This window comes from Physeter macrocephalus, chromosome 11 (genome assembly GCF_002837175.3).
Source record: "Physeter macrocephalus isolate SW-GA chromosome 11, ASM283717v5, whole genome shotgun sequence".
In the NCBI taxonomy this organism is placed as follows: domain Eukaryota; kingdom Metazoa; phylum Chordata; class Mammalia; order Artiodactyla; family Physeteridae; genus Physeter; species Physeter macrocephalus.
Window position 1 is genome coordinate 176,843,010 of NC_041224.1, and position 14,372 is coordinate 176,857,381.

Here is a 14,372-nt window from a genome sequence, read left to right on the forward strand (position 1 = left end):
ATCTTCATACTCACTCTGCTGGGAAGGATTATTAATCCCATCCCATAGATGGGGAAACTGAAGCTCGGGGAAGGGAAAGAATGGTCCCTGAATCACACAGCTGGAAAGTGGCAGAGTCAAAATTCAAAGCCAGGTGCACCTAACTCCCTAGAAAGTCCACAAGGCAGGCAATGGCACAGGGACACCCAGCTTGGGCGAAGAGAGGGTAGGGACAACAGGAAGGAGTGAGCATGTTTGCCTCAGAGTCTCTGACCACCAGTCACCACCCTGTTGCCTTCTCGGGCTGAGAGGTTCTCCTTTCCTAGGACTGAGCTTCAGGGTCCAAGCCAGGAGTGCTTGTAAACATCATCTGCCACACCACGGTGTTCCCCTTGACCTCGTGCAGGTGCGACGCTAACCTCAAGCTGTGGTGAAGACTGTATGAGTTTCCTGCAGCTGCTGTGACAAAGGACCACCAGCCTGATGGCTTAGAACAAAAGAAATTTCTTATCTCACAGTCCTGGAGGTCAGAAGTCCAAAATCCAGGTGCCAGCAGGGCCATGCTCCTTCTGAAGGCTCCAGAGGAAAATCTTTCCTCACCTCTTCCAGCTTCTGGTGGCTCCTGGCATTCCTTGGCTGTGGCTGCATCACTCCAATCTCTGCCTCTGGGGCCATGTTGCCTCCTCCCCTCTGTTTTCCTGTCTTCTCTCTTCTGTCTCTTAGAATAATGCCCATCATTGGATACAGGACCCACCTTAATCCAGGATGAGCTCACACTGAGATCCTTTCCTTAATTACATCTGCAAAAACCCTTTTCCTAATATTTTCATGTTCTGAGGTTCCAAGTGGACATATCTTTTAAAGAGAGTCACCATTCAACCCATTACAAAGACCTTAATTCCTTTCTCCCCATTCCCAGCACTTTTGATACCACCATACTACTCATCTCTGCCCCTCCCCACCCTACCCCCTACACCTGGGAGGTGGCATGGCCCATGGGAAAAGCATGGGTTCTTGGGCCACTCAGACTTGGCTTTGCATCTCAACTCTTCCATGGGCCAGCTATGTGGCCCATACAGGCTACCAGACTTCTCCACACTTTCCTAGCTTCATCTCTTAAATTGAGCAAACCCCACTTACTCCTTTTAGGAGACTCGTATGATCTAATGAATGATACCTGGTGGGTTCTCAACAAATAGTGCGCACCCCTCCTGCCTCCCTACATGTGTAAAAATCCAAGAGATCAGAGTCATGTGGGATTCACTGAGAGGGTCACACAGCTGACCAAGGTCAACAGGAACTGAGATTTCATGCACAGCTGTGGGATCCATCTTCCAAGGACTGTGTTGAATGTCACTAGCTGATATGAGGACAAAGCTTTACACCAACACATGCACTTGAGCACATGTTAGAAATCTATGCGCTTGGGAGGAAACTGAGTTGATGTGACTTGCCCAGCATCACAGCAGGACCTAAAGCCCTGGCTTCAGAAAACACCTGTCCCATTGTTTCCCAAGCCACCTGGAATCTGCATGGAAGAGCTCCTTGGCTCTTGACAGCAGTACAAAAATCTATCTGCCCATAGCATTCCATCTTCCTAGATCTAGAGGGGCTTCAGAGTGCCCTCCCTCACCTGACACTCTTATTTGTCCTTCAGTGTCAATGAAGTTCCCCTCCACTGGCCCCAATAAGCCCTATTGCTCCTGTTGAGTGTGACCATTTGTGTGCTTGTCTTTCCCAGAACATGGTGGGCTCGCTGTGGCTGTGATCCCATGCCTGATCCATCCCTGCATCCCTGTTGTCTGACTCAGGCATGACACCTAGTAGGACCTTATTGGACCATAAGGCCACACCAACCAAGACTCAAGTTTCTTTGTCATTTGCAACACGATTGATGCTCACAAGGGAAGGAAAACGATAAAAGCGGACATTGGTGGGCAAACTGGTGGGAACCACTGAGCTAGTTGAAACTCTTCATTTTCCACAGAAGCAACCAGATGCCCTGATGTGAAGTATCTTGCCCAAGATCTTCAAAGAGCAAGAAATGTGACCCAGAAATATGATTCATCGTCCCCACTCCACTTCCTTGTTTGAGAATTGAGGGAGAAGATGGAAGGTGGGTACCAAGAAGAGGAGGTGCCTCTTTCTAGGAACATGGCTTCTGTAATTAACTGGGGACCCTGGGCCCAAAACTCTTTCTGGCTTCAAGCCCATCTTTAAAGCTCCCACTAGTGTTAATTAAAAGACCTTTCTCAGCACTCCCCCGACCAGCCTCTGCTGAGAACTGAGTTGCCTGTACCTCCATGGACAGAAACAGCATCTTTCACCATACCATGCTGGCTGCTCTCAGCAGAGTGGACTGTACCTTCGCAAGGGTTAGGAGAACTCAAGAGTCGTTGAAGAGGTACCTGGTCTGCATAAGGGAGGTACCAGCCAGCCCAAGAGGACTGAAATTTGGAAACCGAGCAGGACCTTGTGGGATCCTCCTGGTTACAAAAGCCCTTCCGTGTCCCCTGTTTCTTATATGAAGGAAGAAGGCTTCAGGCTCCTAGACCCTCCCTGAGTTCCAAAGGGTACATTTAAATAGTTTCTAATTAGAGAAGTGAGGGAATGCAGAAACAAAGTTGGAGCAGTCAAGAGACAATAGTGCAGCGATTAAAGCAGGGTCCTGGTTCCTCCTCAAGGGATATACCTAACAATACCTTTGAGTTCCTCTGCAGGAACTAAAACCCCAACCCAGGTGGAGGATGGTAACTTCAGGCTGAACACAAGATTCCTGGAGCACCGCCCTGTCACCTCACCACCAACCAGTCAGAAGAAAGTCTGCACATAGTAAAAGTTAAGGAAGATTCTGATCCCCTCCCCAAATGATTAACTGTGATTAATTTCCCCTTTCACCCTTTAAAAACTTTCGTGGTTAGCAGAATTTTCCGAGTTGGTTCTTGGACATGAGTCCACCTCCTCCCCAGGTTGCTGGCCTCCTGAATAAAGCAAACTTTTCTTTCCAACCAACACTTGTCTCTCGAACGTTGGCTTTCAAGTGGCAAGGAGCTGAACCTGAGTTCAGTAAATTTAAAAGCCAGTTGCGTTGGGGCTTCCCTGGTGGCGCAGTGGCTGAGAGTCCGCCTGCCGATGCAGGGGACACCGGTTCGAGCCCCGGTCCGGGAAGATCCCACGTGCCGCGGAGCGGCTGGGCCCGTGAGCCATGGCCGCTGAGCCTGCGCGTCCGGAGCCTGTGCTCCGCAACGTGAGAGAGGCCACAGCAGTGAGAGGCCCGCGTACCGCAAAAAAAAAAAAAAAAAAAAAAGAAAAAAAAGAAAAAGAAAATAAAAGCCAGTTGCATTAAGTAGAAAAAGAGGGAAGGGGAAGAGAATGGAAGAAACAGAAAAAGAAAGCAGCAATGGGTAGGAGGGTAACAGAGAGCAAGGTGGGGGAGGCAGGTTCTGGGTCATAGGCTTGCATGGGCCATGTTGAAGAGTGTGCTCTTCACTATATCTCAGTAAATCACCAAAGGGTTTAAACAAGAGAGGAGCATATCAGGCTTTTTTTCTTTTTTAAGAGATCAAGCAAATTGCATTAAAAAGAATTTCAGAGTTAGTGGGAAGAGAACTGCCATCACTTCTGATATCTTTTAAAAGTTTGGGCTCCCCAAGTTCATCCATAGATAATACACTAAAGAGACAGAAGTCAATGAAGGCTGTTAAATTCGTAGTTAATTTTTGTTACAGCTAAAGGATAGAGATTAAAATCAGCCAAAGGAAGAAGCATGCAGGTTTGAGTCCAGAAAGTGAAACTGAACAGGACCCTATGGGGCTCCAGGGCACAGAAGCCTTTCTGTGTCCCCCATTTCTTGTTTGTAGGAAATAAGCTTCAGCCTCCATGACCTTCCCTGAGTTCCAAAGGGCAGATTCAAACAATTGTTGATCAAGGAAGGGAGGGGATGCAGAAACAAGGGAGGAGCAGTCAAGAAACAATAGTGCAGGGTCCTGGCTCTCCCTCAAAGGATACACGTAACAATATCTTTGAGCTCTTCTACAGAACTAAAACCCTCACCACATGGAAGATGTTATCTACTGGATGAAGCATTCTTAATTCCAGAGAAGGTCACAGTTTGATAACCTTGAGAACCAGAGAAGCTCATCAGGAGACCACCTGAGGCCAGATTAAAGGAGTGCAGGCCCTGCACACACCCTGATCCTTATCAGCAACTCCGCCCTTGAAACTTCACTGTAAAACTCCTCACCAAATCCCCCTGGGTTGGGACACAGTATTTGAGGGCACAAGCTCGTTGTGTCCCCCTTTGCCTGGCAAAGCAATAAAGCTATTCTTTTCTACTTCATCCAAAACTCTGCCTCCAAGATTTGATCCGGCACCAGTGCACAGAGACCGAGTTTTCAGCATCAGAAGGCTCCAAATGCAGAGCTTCCAGTTGTCCTCTGCCCATGGAGTCAGGGACAATAAACCTTTCCCAGCGTCAGTGTGTGACAATACACATGGAGTATTGCCAACAAGTGAAGCTCACCCAAGCCTTGGTATTCATAGTCCTGACTTGGGCTCAATCTGCCCATGTGGCTGATCTGTCCTCAGCCCCACCACAGGCTGAGCTGATACCTTGTGACCCAAAGCCCCCACCCTAAATCACAGTGTTGGTGTAGCCCAAAGTCCCCAGGGAAACAAGGACACCCCTATCAGGGATAACATTACAAAGACTTAGGCAAAACCTCCAAGGAGTTGAAGGCAAAGGCCAGACCTCTCTCTGAGCAACATCAAATGCGTTCCTACACAAGAATGGACTGGAGAGGGGCTGAGGTGGAGATGAGGAGAGCACATAGGAAGTGACTGCATAGTCCAAGTGAAAGATGCAGGTGACCAAGCTAGGATGGTGGTTGGGATATTAATGGTGAAGAGGGAGGCATACCCAAGAGAGATCTGACTAGTTTCATTAGAGATTAAAAAATAAATTCTGGGACAATTTTTACTCCAACCAAGATGGAGTAACAGGGACAGGATCTTTTTTTTTGCCTAAGACAATCAACATTTATTTATATATTTATCAAATATATGTATACATCAAAGGTTTTCAAGACCATGAAGGACATCAGGCAGTAAAGAACCATGATCCCAGTGAGAAGAGAAACAAATGAAGCGAGTGTCACAATTGTCCCAGTTTAATGCCTTGAGAGTTTACAGAAAGGGTTGAGGATGTGAAGCTGAGAACAAAGGAGAATAAAGTGGACAGAGTTTGCAGGACAGAATACTGGCGAGAAGAGAGCTGCAGTGAGAGAGAACTCCAGAAATGTGCAGAGTGTTCTCAGAGCAACAGCTGAGTTTGGACCAAGGCATGTGTGTGAGGAAACTACACAAGGCTGGGGAGAGAACCATCCAATGGGATTAAAGGAACTGGTACCTGGTGCTCACACAGAGCCAGGAGTAGTCCCTATTCCCACCCACTAGACTGAAAAGCCTCATGATTCATGGAGTATTGGCTAGAACAATCAGAAAGGTTTGGGTTCAGTAGAGAAAAATAATTAGACTTGGATTGAAAACTAGTCTGACCCTGCCTAACAAAACTTAAAGAAAAACTTGAAAAGATCAAACTTTTTTGTCAAGTAAATTAATTGTGTCACATAACAAAGTTCAAGAATATAAAAATACAAAAATATCTAGCACCAAACAAGGTCAAGTTCACAATGTCTGGCAACCAAGCAAAAATAACCAAGCATGCAAAGAAGCAGAAAAATATGACCAATAAAAAGAATGAAATAGAACTTCTAGTGATGAAAACTTTAACACCTGAGATGGAAAATTCGCTATATGGGACTAATAGCAGATTAGACCTTGAAGAAGAAAAAAATAGTGAGTTTAAAGACATAAAATAGAAACTACACAAATGAAGCAGAAAGGAAGAAAAATTAATGATGCATTAAATGCATCAATGAGTCGTATTTGAAACTGGAGCTCCAGAAGATGAGGAGGGGTAGGGCCAAATTTTTTGGAAAAAATAATTGCTGAAATGTTTTTCCAGATTGGATGAAAACTGTATGTTACAGATCCAAGTTGTTCAATGAACCTCAAGCACAAGAAACCTGATAAAACTATACCAAATCATATCATCAAATTGTTCAAAACCAGTAAGAAAGAGAAAAACTCTTAAAAGCAGTAAGAGAATTACAACCTTTACAAACTGTCAAGCAAGGGACTTCCCTGATTGTCCAGTGGTTAGGACCCCATGTTTCCAATGCAGTGGGAGCTGGTTCGATCCCTGGTCAGGGAACTAAGATCTCACATGCCTCATGGCCAAAAAATGTAAAAAAAAAATTTTAATTGTGAATCACTATATTGTACACCTGTAATTTATATAATATTGTACATCAACTGTATGTCAATTTAAAGAGTCCAAAAAAAAAGCAGTAAGAGAAAAAAAAAGCCAAGACAAACAGAGGAGTGAAGGTAAGAATGACATGTTTTTCTGGTCAGAAATGATGCAGGCTAGAAAACAATGGAGCCATGTCTTGAACGTCCTGGAAAGGAAAACAAACTGTCAACCCAGAATTCTATAACCAGCAAAATATCTTCCTAAAATGAAGGGGAAAACAAGACTTTGAAAGACATGCAAAAGCCAAAAATGTATCTTCATCGGACAGAAGGGAAAATATAGCAGATGGAAATACAGATCCAAACAAAAAATAAAGAGCACCAGAACTGGTAAATATGGGGGTAAATATATGACTTGTTCTTATTATCTAGATCGCTTTAAAGATGGCTGACAATTTAAACAAAAATAATAACAATGTAGTGTGGAGTTTATAAGATGTAAAAAGTAAAATATAGGACAGCAGTAGCACAAAGGTCAGGAGGGAAGAAATGGAACTATGCTATTATAAAATTTTTATACTGTACTTAGAGACACAAAATATCACTTCAAATTAGACTATGATAAATTAAAACAACCACTAAAATTATCAAATAAATAGTTATGGCTAATAATTCAACAAAGGAGACAAAATGTAATCCTAAAAATACTCAGTTGATCCCAAATAAGGCAGAGTAAATGGAAAATAAAAACAACAGATTGGGCAAAAAGAAAAATGAAATAGCCAGGTGATAGGTTTAAATCTAACTATATCAATAATTACATTAAATATAAATGGTCTAAACATCACCAAATGGATGATTTTTTTAGAAGCATGATACAGTAAATGATGCTGGAAGAATTGGATATCTATATGGGAAAAAATAAGCTCAATCCATACCTCACACCATATACAAAAATTAACTCAAAAAGAATCATGGACCTAAATGTAAAACCTAGAATTACAAATATTCTAGAAGAAAACATAGTAATACATCTTCATGACCTCATTTTTTCTGCCTCTGGGCATTTTTCCAGGCCATTCTGTCTACCTGGAGTACTCTTACCTTCAACTCTGTGCATCAAGTTGTTACAGGAATAGCTGTTCTTGCAAACGTATAATTTTTCAGGATGCAAATCAAATATTATCTCTTCCACATTCTCTAAACCCTTCCAGCTGGAATTTATCTATCCTGTTTTGAAATTTCCCAATCTGCTCTCATTTTTCAGCATTTCTCACAGACTGTCTAGAATTAAATATATATTAATACTAATATATATAAATATAAATATATATTACATATATTCATTTTAGAATATGTATATATCCTAAATTTTGTATAAGACAAGGAGCTCCTTGAAGACAGAAATCAGGTATAATTTATATTCTAAACTCTCCCAGGGTCTAGCAAGGTACTTGACATGGAGTAGCCATCACTAACATTTACCAAGGCTTTATCATATGCCCAGGGAGTGATGGAGGTGACAGTGCAAAGTCAGCCCGTGTGTTCTGCTGCTGGGATTTTAAGAGCTGGAAACACATCTGATAGACAAGCCTGTCCAATGCCTTGATGATCACTGCAAATATCCATCATTTCTTTTTCTTTTCCATTACGGTTTATTGCAGGATATTAAATATGGTTCCCTGTGCTACACAGTAGGATCTTGTTGCTTATGTGTATCTGTTAATCCCAAATTCCTAATTTATCCCTCCCTCCCTTTCCCCTATGGTAACAATAAGTTTGTTTTCTATTCTATGAGTCTGTTTCTGTTTTGTAAATAAGTTCATTTGCATCATTTTCTGGATTCCACATATAAGTGGTATCATATGGTATTTGTCTTTCTATTTCTGACTTATTTCACTTAGTATGATAATCTCTAGGTCCATCCATGTTGCTGCAAATGGCATTATTTCATTCTTCTTTTATGGCTGAGTAATATTCTGTTGTATATATGTACCGTATCTTCTTTATCCATTCATCTGTTGATGGGCATTTAGGTTGCTTCCGTGTCTTGGCTGTTGTAAATAGTGCTGCAATGAACATTGGGGTGCATGAATCTTTTCGACTGAGAATTTTCTTCAGCAAATATCCATCATTAAACTCACCATTAGACTGTGAATACTGAGCAGTGTAAATTTGGGCAGTTCAACATCTTTACCCCACATGCCCAGTTCCGGGGGCCAACGCACACATGTAATGGAATCACTTGATCACTCAAGAATTGCACTGGTCACTTTCATAATTTTTTATTATTTTTTGAATGCCCCTTCTATTTGGTGCCATTAAATCACTGAAACCAGAGCTTGGCCTCAATTCTAGCATCACTGGGGCAGGTGGGGGCGGGGGGTGTGTGTGTGTGTGGAATGTAGGTTTTATTATAAATTACATGGGAGGAGGTAAGAACATGGGCTTGTAGGACCAGGGAGGATTTTTCTGGTATAAGGAGGCTCTCAAGGAAGCTAGATCTATTCTCAACCAGATCCAGGAATTAGGTGGAAGGAACTGGCATCCGTGGCTTTGCCCATTAAATGAATAGAAAAATATGCTGGTTCCTGTGCTAGGTGCTGGGAATGCCACCCTGAACACCACCCAACCTTTCCCTGGAGACAGTTTCAGTGCAACAAATGTGCCATGGTAAGCCCAGAGACTCTGACCACGCAGAGGAACGGCACCTAACTCAGACCTGGGGAAGAGGGCTTCCTGGAAGCAAGCAAGGCAGACTCAAGGAAGCCACCAATCTAACCAGAAGCAGGTTGCACATGCAGAGCTTTCCAGGCTAAAGCTCAGGTGCAGGAGAGCAGACGGCCACTCTGGGCCCCTGTGAGAAGGGTGGGGTGGCTGAAACCACGGGGTGAGGAGCTAGAGGAGGGGGAGGCTGGAGAAGGAGGCCAGAGCCAGATCCCAAAGGACGGAGGGCCCAGGGTGCAGAGCTCAGCATTTGGCCTTTATCTTAAAAGCAGTGGCGTCTCATGAGAAGGTCAAATACACAACAGAGGACATGTGATTGGCTGCTCTAAGTGGGAGGAGCTTAAAGGACCCCAGAGAGACCTGTAGAGCTTGCTTTCACCAGGAGGGAAGGCCATTTGGAACGGGTGGTGTGGGCAGAAGTGCCCAGACAAAAGTCAACTCCTCAGAGAAATGAACATTAAATTACAAACTGAGATTAAATACTAGGAAGCCTAGGCTTCCCAAAGAAGTGACATTTGAGTGGGGACTAAAGAGAGAAGAAAGCCAGGTGACCATTGCTAAACCCTTCCAGGCACAGGGAACAGTATGTGCTAAGGCCCTGAGGCAGGAGGGGCAGCCCTGGCCTCTCCTCGCCTCTCCATGCTCGTCTTACAGGAACCCCACATTCCATCGCCCTGAGAGCATGCTGTGCTTTCCCACCTTCCCATCTGTGTTGCTCCTCTTTTTCCTGGGCCCCCTGGGTCTGATCCCAGGAGCACCTCCTCTGTAAAGTCCTCAGCTCGCCAGGCACTCGGCCCCTCCACGCTCTGTGTCCCCGTAACACTGTATTCTTCTCCCCTCCCGCGTTTTTCATTTCTGAAAGGGTTCAAGCTTTCGGCGTTCCCGCTAAATTACAAGCTCCTTGAGTCCAGAGACTGTATTTTTGTGTGTTTTGTTTTCATCTGGCGCGTGGCAGGCCCTCAACGAGCAGGGATGTTTACATGAAGAGATTAATGCAGGTTTCTCAGCCTTGGTGCTATTGGCGGTTGGAGCAGATACTTCTTTGCTGTGGGGAACGTCCTGTACGTAATAAGATGTTTAGCATCATCCCTTCTTCTACCTGTCAGATGCCAATAACATCTCCCCCCAAGGCCAAGTTGTGACCATCCAAAATGTCTCCAGGCACTGCCCAATGTCCCCTGGGGGTAAAAATGGCTCCCAGTTGAGAACCACTGGATTGGACAAATCCACGCTCTTACTTTTCCAGGCAGGGAAACCAAGGAGCAGAGGCTGTCTGTCCGCCAGGCTTTTTCTCCTTGGAGGACTTCTAGTTGACAAGTAAACAATCAGACGTGAAAGTAAAGCAAGAAGGAAAGGAAATGGGCCTCTAAAATCACACGGACTTTCTTATCTTAAGTCTTCTGCCAACATCAACTATGTAACCACGGAGTTGATTCTCATCTTGTAAACAAGAAGGAAAGCGGTTTGCAAGATAACGCTCTCCCTCCCAGGCACTGAGAAAGGCCTGGCCCCTCTCCAGGCCCTGGGACAGGTGGCAACCCTGAGCGTCCCCATGGGACACGGGGGGCAGCCGCGTTCCAGCCTCAGAAACCTCAGCTGGTGCTGCGAGTTACAGGCTGAGGAAGGAGCGAGTGAGGAAACCAGCCCAACGGAAACAAACTGAGGAATGAGGTGGTGGGGCTTTCTCGCACGAGAATTTTCCCAACGAGAAGAGCCTAGTTGAATGGTTAAGAGTGTAGACACGGGGCCAACTTACATAGATTTGTTTCTGGCTCCCCCGCCTACTGGAAGCGTCACACTGGCTATATTATGCAGACTCTCTGAACCCCAGTTTCCTCACCTGTAAAATGGGCGTCATTAGAACACCTCTGTGAGTCGGTTGTGTTGAGTCCTTAGCACAGAGAGGACCAAGTACAGGGCAAGCACACGTATGTGTCACCCGCTGTTACTGGGCACACACACCAGCTCAAGACCTGAAAGATTTTAAATATTTTAAGAATGAGAAGGAGGCAGCACGAGAGGCTGGACTTGGGTGACAGAAGAGGAGACGCCCAGATCTGCCGCGTTACCCACGTCTAATTTTGGTGTCCTCGTTGAGGAAAAGGAGATCATGAAACCTCCCCTGCTTGCTTGTCAAAGCCATAATAAGAATCCAATTAGAACAATGTAATAATACACTCAAATTGTCCCCAAGTTCTCATAACCAAATATATGGCAAAAATATTCACATTTATTATGTAAACACCCTTGTGAAATATGCAGCTTACCTTTCGTCTCTCTGTTCCTTCTGTATATTTTTACTTCATCCTGGAAACTTGCTCTGTGCCACAGTAGGAACCGAATGGAGAAATAGAACCAATAAAAACAGTAATTCTAGAATTGGTAATTTTAGAACTGAAAAATATATTTTCTGAAATAAAGAGATTTTCATGGATGGACTTAATAGCTAAATAGACATGACAGAGGAAACACTGAAGAACACCACAATAAATCAATGAAAATTATTTAAGGTAAAACATGGTGAGAAAAAGTCAATAAACAGGGGATTGTTTGATGATCTCAAAGAGTACAACACATATAATTGGAATAGGACAAGGAGAGAGAATTGAGGATGCAAATATTTAATAAATAATGCTTCATATTTCCCAAATTTGATGAAAAACATATAATTGCAAACATAGGATGCTCTATGGATATCAGGTAGAAAAAAGGGAAAAAAGCCCAAAATAGGGTGCATCATATGCAAATGGTTGAAAGCCAAAGATAAAGAGCAGATATTGAAAGTAACAAGAGAGAATTAGTATATTACACAAAAAGAGACAAAATTACAATTAATGGCTGAGTTCTCACCAGAATCCTTGTAGACAAGAAAAGATGGAAACATCTTAAAAGTGCTGAAAGAAAAAAAAAACAAAACCTAGCAACACAGGATTCTATATCCATCAAAAACATTCTTCAATAACACAGGTAAAATATAAGAATATTTTCAGGTAAAAGAAAACCAGAGGAATTCATTGCCAACAGATCTGCTCTAAAAGAAATGTTAAAGGGAAATTCTTCAGGCTGAAAGAAAATGATAGCAGAGGAAAGACTATGTCCTCAGAAAAGAAGGAAAAATATCTGAAATATCTGGGTAGATAGAAAATCATCTTTTTTTATTTTTACCATTTTCTTCTTAATTTTTGATAAACATATATGTACGTTTATACATCTATATCTATATCTACATCTATATCCATAACTATAGCTGTCTATGACTATATCTATATAAAACATAGTTTTGTAGGTTTATAAGTATGTACATTTAGTGCAACAACTGTAATATGATTTTAATGTTTTAGGCAAAGTAGTACATAATATACTATAAAGTATATTACAGTACATAAATAAACTATAGAGATTAAAAAAAATTAGAACAATGTTTTCCTAACATTTTGGACTGGGACCCACAATAAGAAATATATTCTCCAACAAGATCTAGAGCACACACACACAACAGAAACAAATATTTCACAATTCTTACCCTTCTGTGTCATGCGCTCTGATAAATTCTATTCTATTTGATTTACTTTTTTGCAGCCCACGAGAATGACCTTATGATCCACTCATGAGTCATGATCTTCCACTAGAAAAAAAAAAAAAAAAAAAACCACTGGATTTTAGAATAAATACGAGAGTGGCTGGTAAAATTGTAGAGTGATATTCAAGTATGAGTTTGCGTATTAGCATTATGGGTAGTGTTCCCCTTAAACACTGCTGCTTAACAAGGACCCAAAAACTTACCAGTCTGAATCAATACTTTATTATTAACTGTCACAGCTGGGAAGAGTCACTGAGCTCAGCTGGGTGATTCTCTCTTGGCTCAGCTGGAACAGTAGAGTCATCTGAGACCTCAGCTGGGCTGGGCATCCAAGATGGCACACTCAGAGGGCTGCAAGTCCATGCTGGAGGTCAACTGGAGAGCCTACACATGCTCCTCCACGTGACCTGGACTTCTCACAATATGGCACCTTGGTTCAAAGAGAAAGTACACCGAGAGTAAACATCCCCAAAAGCCAGAAGCAAAAGTACCAGCCCATGAAGGGCTATGCCTGGAAGTGACACAGTATCACTTCTGCCTTAGACTATTGGCCAAAGCAGTCCCAGAATCATCCCAGATTGGGAAGGGTAGCAAGTTCGTGCTGCAGGAGAGCTTGTGGGTTGGGAGACGTGGCTGCATCCATCTTTGGAAATACAACCTGTTACAATTGGTGATAAGATTTTCTCAAACCCAGCTCACTCTGTGACAGTGGGTGGATCACTTCACCTGCCCTGGTCTCAGTTTTCTCATCAATAGAATAAGAAACCTGATGAAATGTGTGTAAAAACCTTCCAACTCTAAAGCTCTGCGTTCAGGATAAAGTTGGGGACACATCCACACCATCTAACATGGTATGCATTTGGCATAAGCTAAAATCACCCCCTCGGACTCACCTTGGCTCTTGTTTTGTATTTGCTAAGCCCTGAAATTTTCCAATTAGTTTTAAAATCAGAAAAGACATCTCTTTTTCCTCCTACAAGCAGAGTCATACTGAGAAGATCCTAGTGGGCCGTCCTTGCTTTTCACTCCTCAGACCCATCGAGACATGAACAAGATTCTCTGAAGTACCCATTAGACCAAAATCAAACAGTCACACAATGAGTATTTGCAGCAAGCAGGGTACTTTATTTTATTACCCATCCTGCACAAGCCACACGGGAAAGAACCAAAAACTGCTAGGATTTTATGAAGCATCATTTTGTCAGGCTGAGGGAATGTGGAAAAGAAATGCAGTGGCAACAACTACAAAAAGAACATATCTGCCAGACTTCAAGATCAATTCCAAATATAAACCGAAAGGACTGCTTCTCAGAGGGAATCATATTTCTCGTCCACCGTTATCAAGAAGCTATAGACAACTAAAGTATTTGAATCTGTTCCCTTTCTCCTCGGATATAATCACTAATCTCTCTTCCTTGCCTTCTTTCTTTCTTTTCTGGGGCTGCAGCCCACTCACCTGGCACATAAAACACTCATATTATGACACCCGGGCTTTAGAGATCTACATGAGAATCAGCAAACTTTATTTTAGCCCAATATAGAGAATGTGCGATGCATGGAGGGAACTTTGGGCTTATTCCTCAGATAAGTCATGTATTTCTTTCCTCAAAGAAAAATCCAATATCCTGAGATCAGATGCATATTGAAGCTTTGGTGGAAAAGAACCAGACAGGGCTGGATTAACATGGTCACGTCAGCCTCTCTCCGCAGAGTGATCTGAGAAGCAGAGAGAGATCCTCCGTGGAGGAAGGTCCCAAGCCAGGCAGGGCAG

At 43.1% G+C, this 14,372-nt stretch overlaps 1 long non-coding RNA gene across 1 annotated transcript; it reads right to left on the bottom strand.

Annotated features, from left to right (window-relative positions):
• Window positions 1-10,864: 10,864 nt before the first annotated feature.
• LOC102975939 (uncharacterized) lies at window positions 10,865-12,933 on the bottom strand. The gene is made up of 5 exons (XR_449212.2): window positions 12,805-12,933; window positions 12,545-12,646; window positions 11,872-11,915; window positions 11,289-11,341; window positions 10,865-10,994 (listed from the first exon to the last, which is right to left on the bottom strand). It is a non-coding gene; the product is annotated as an uncharacterized lncRNA (long non-coding RNA).
• Window positions 12,934-14,372: the final 1,439 nt, after the last annotated feature.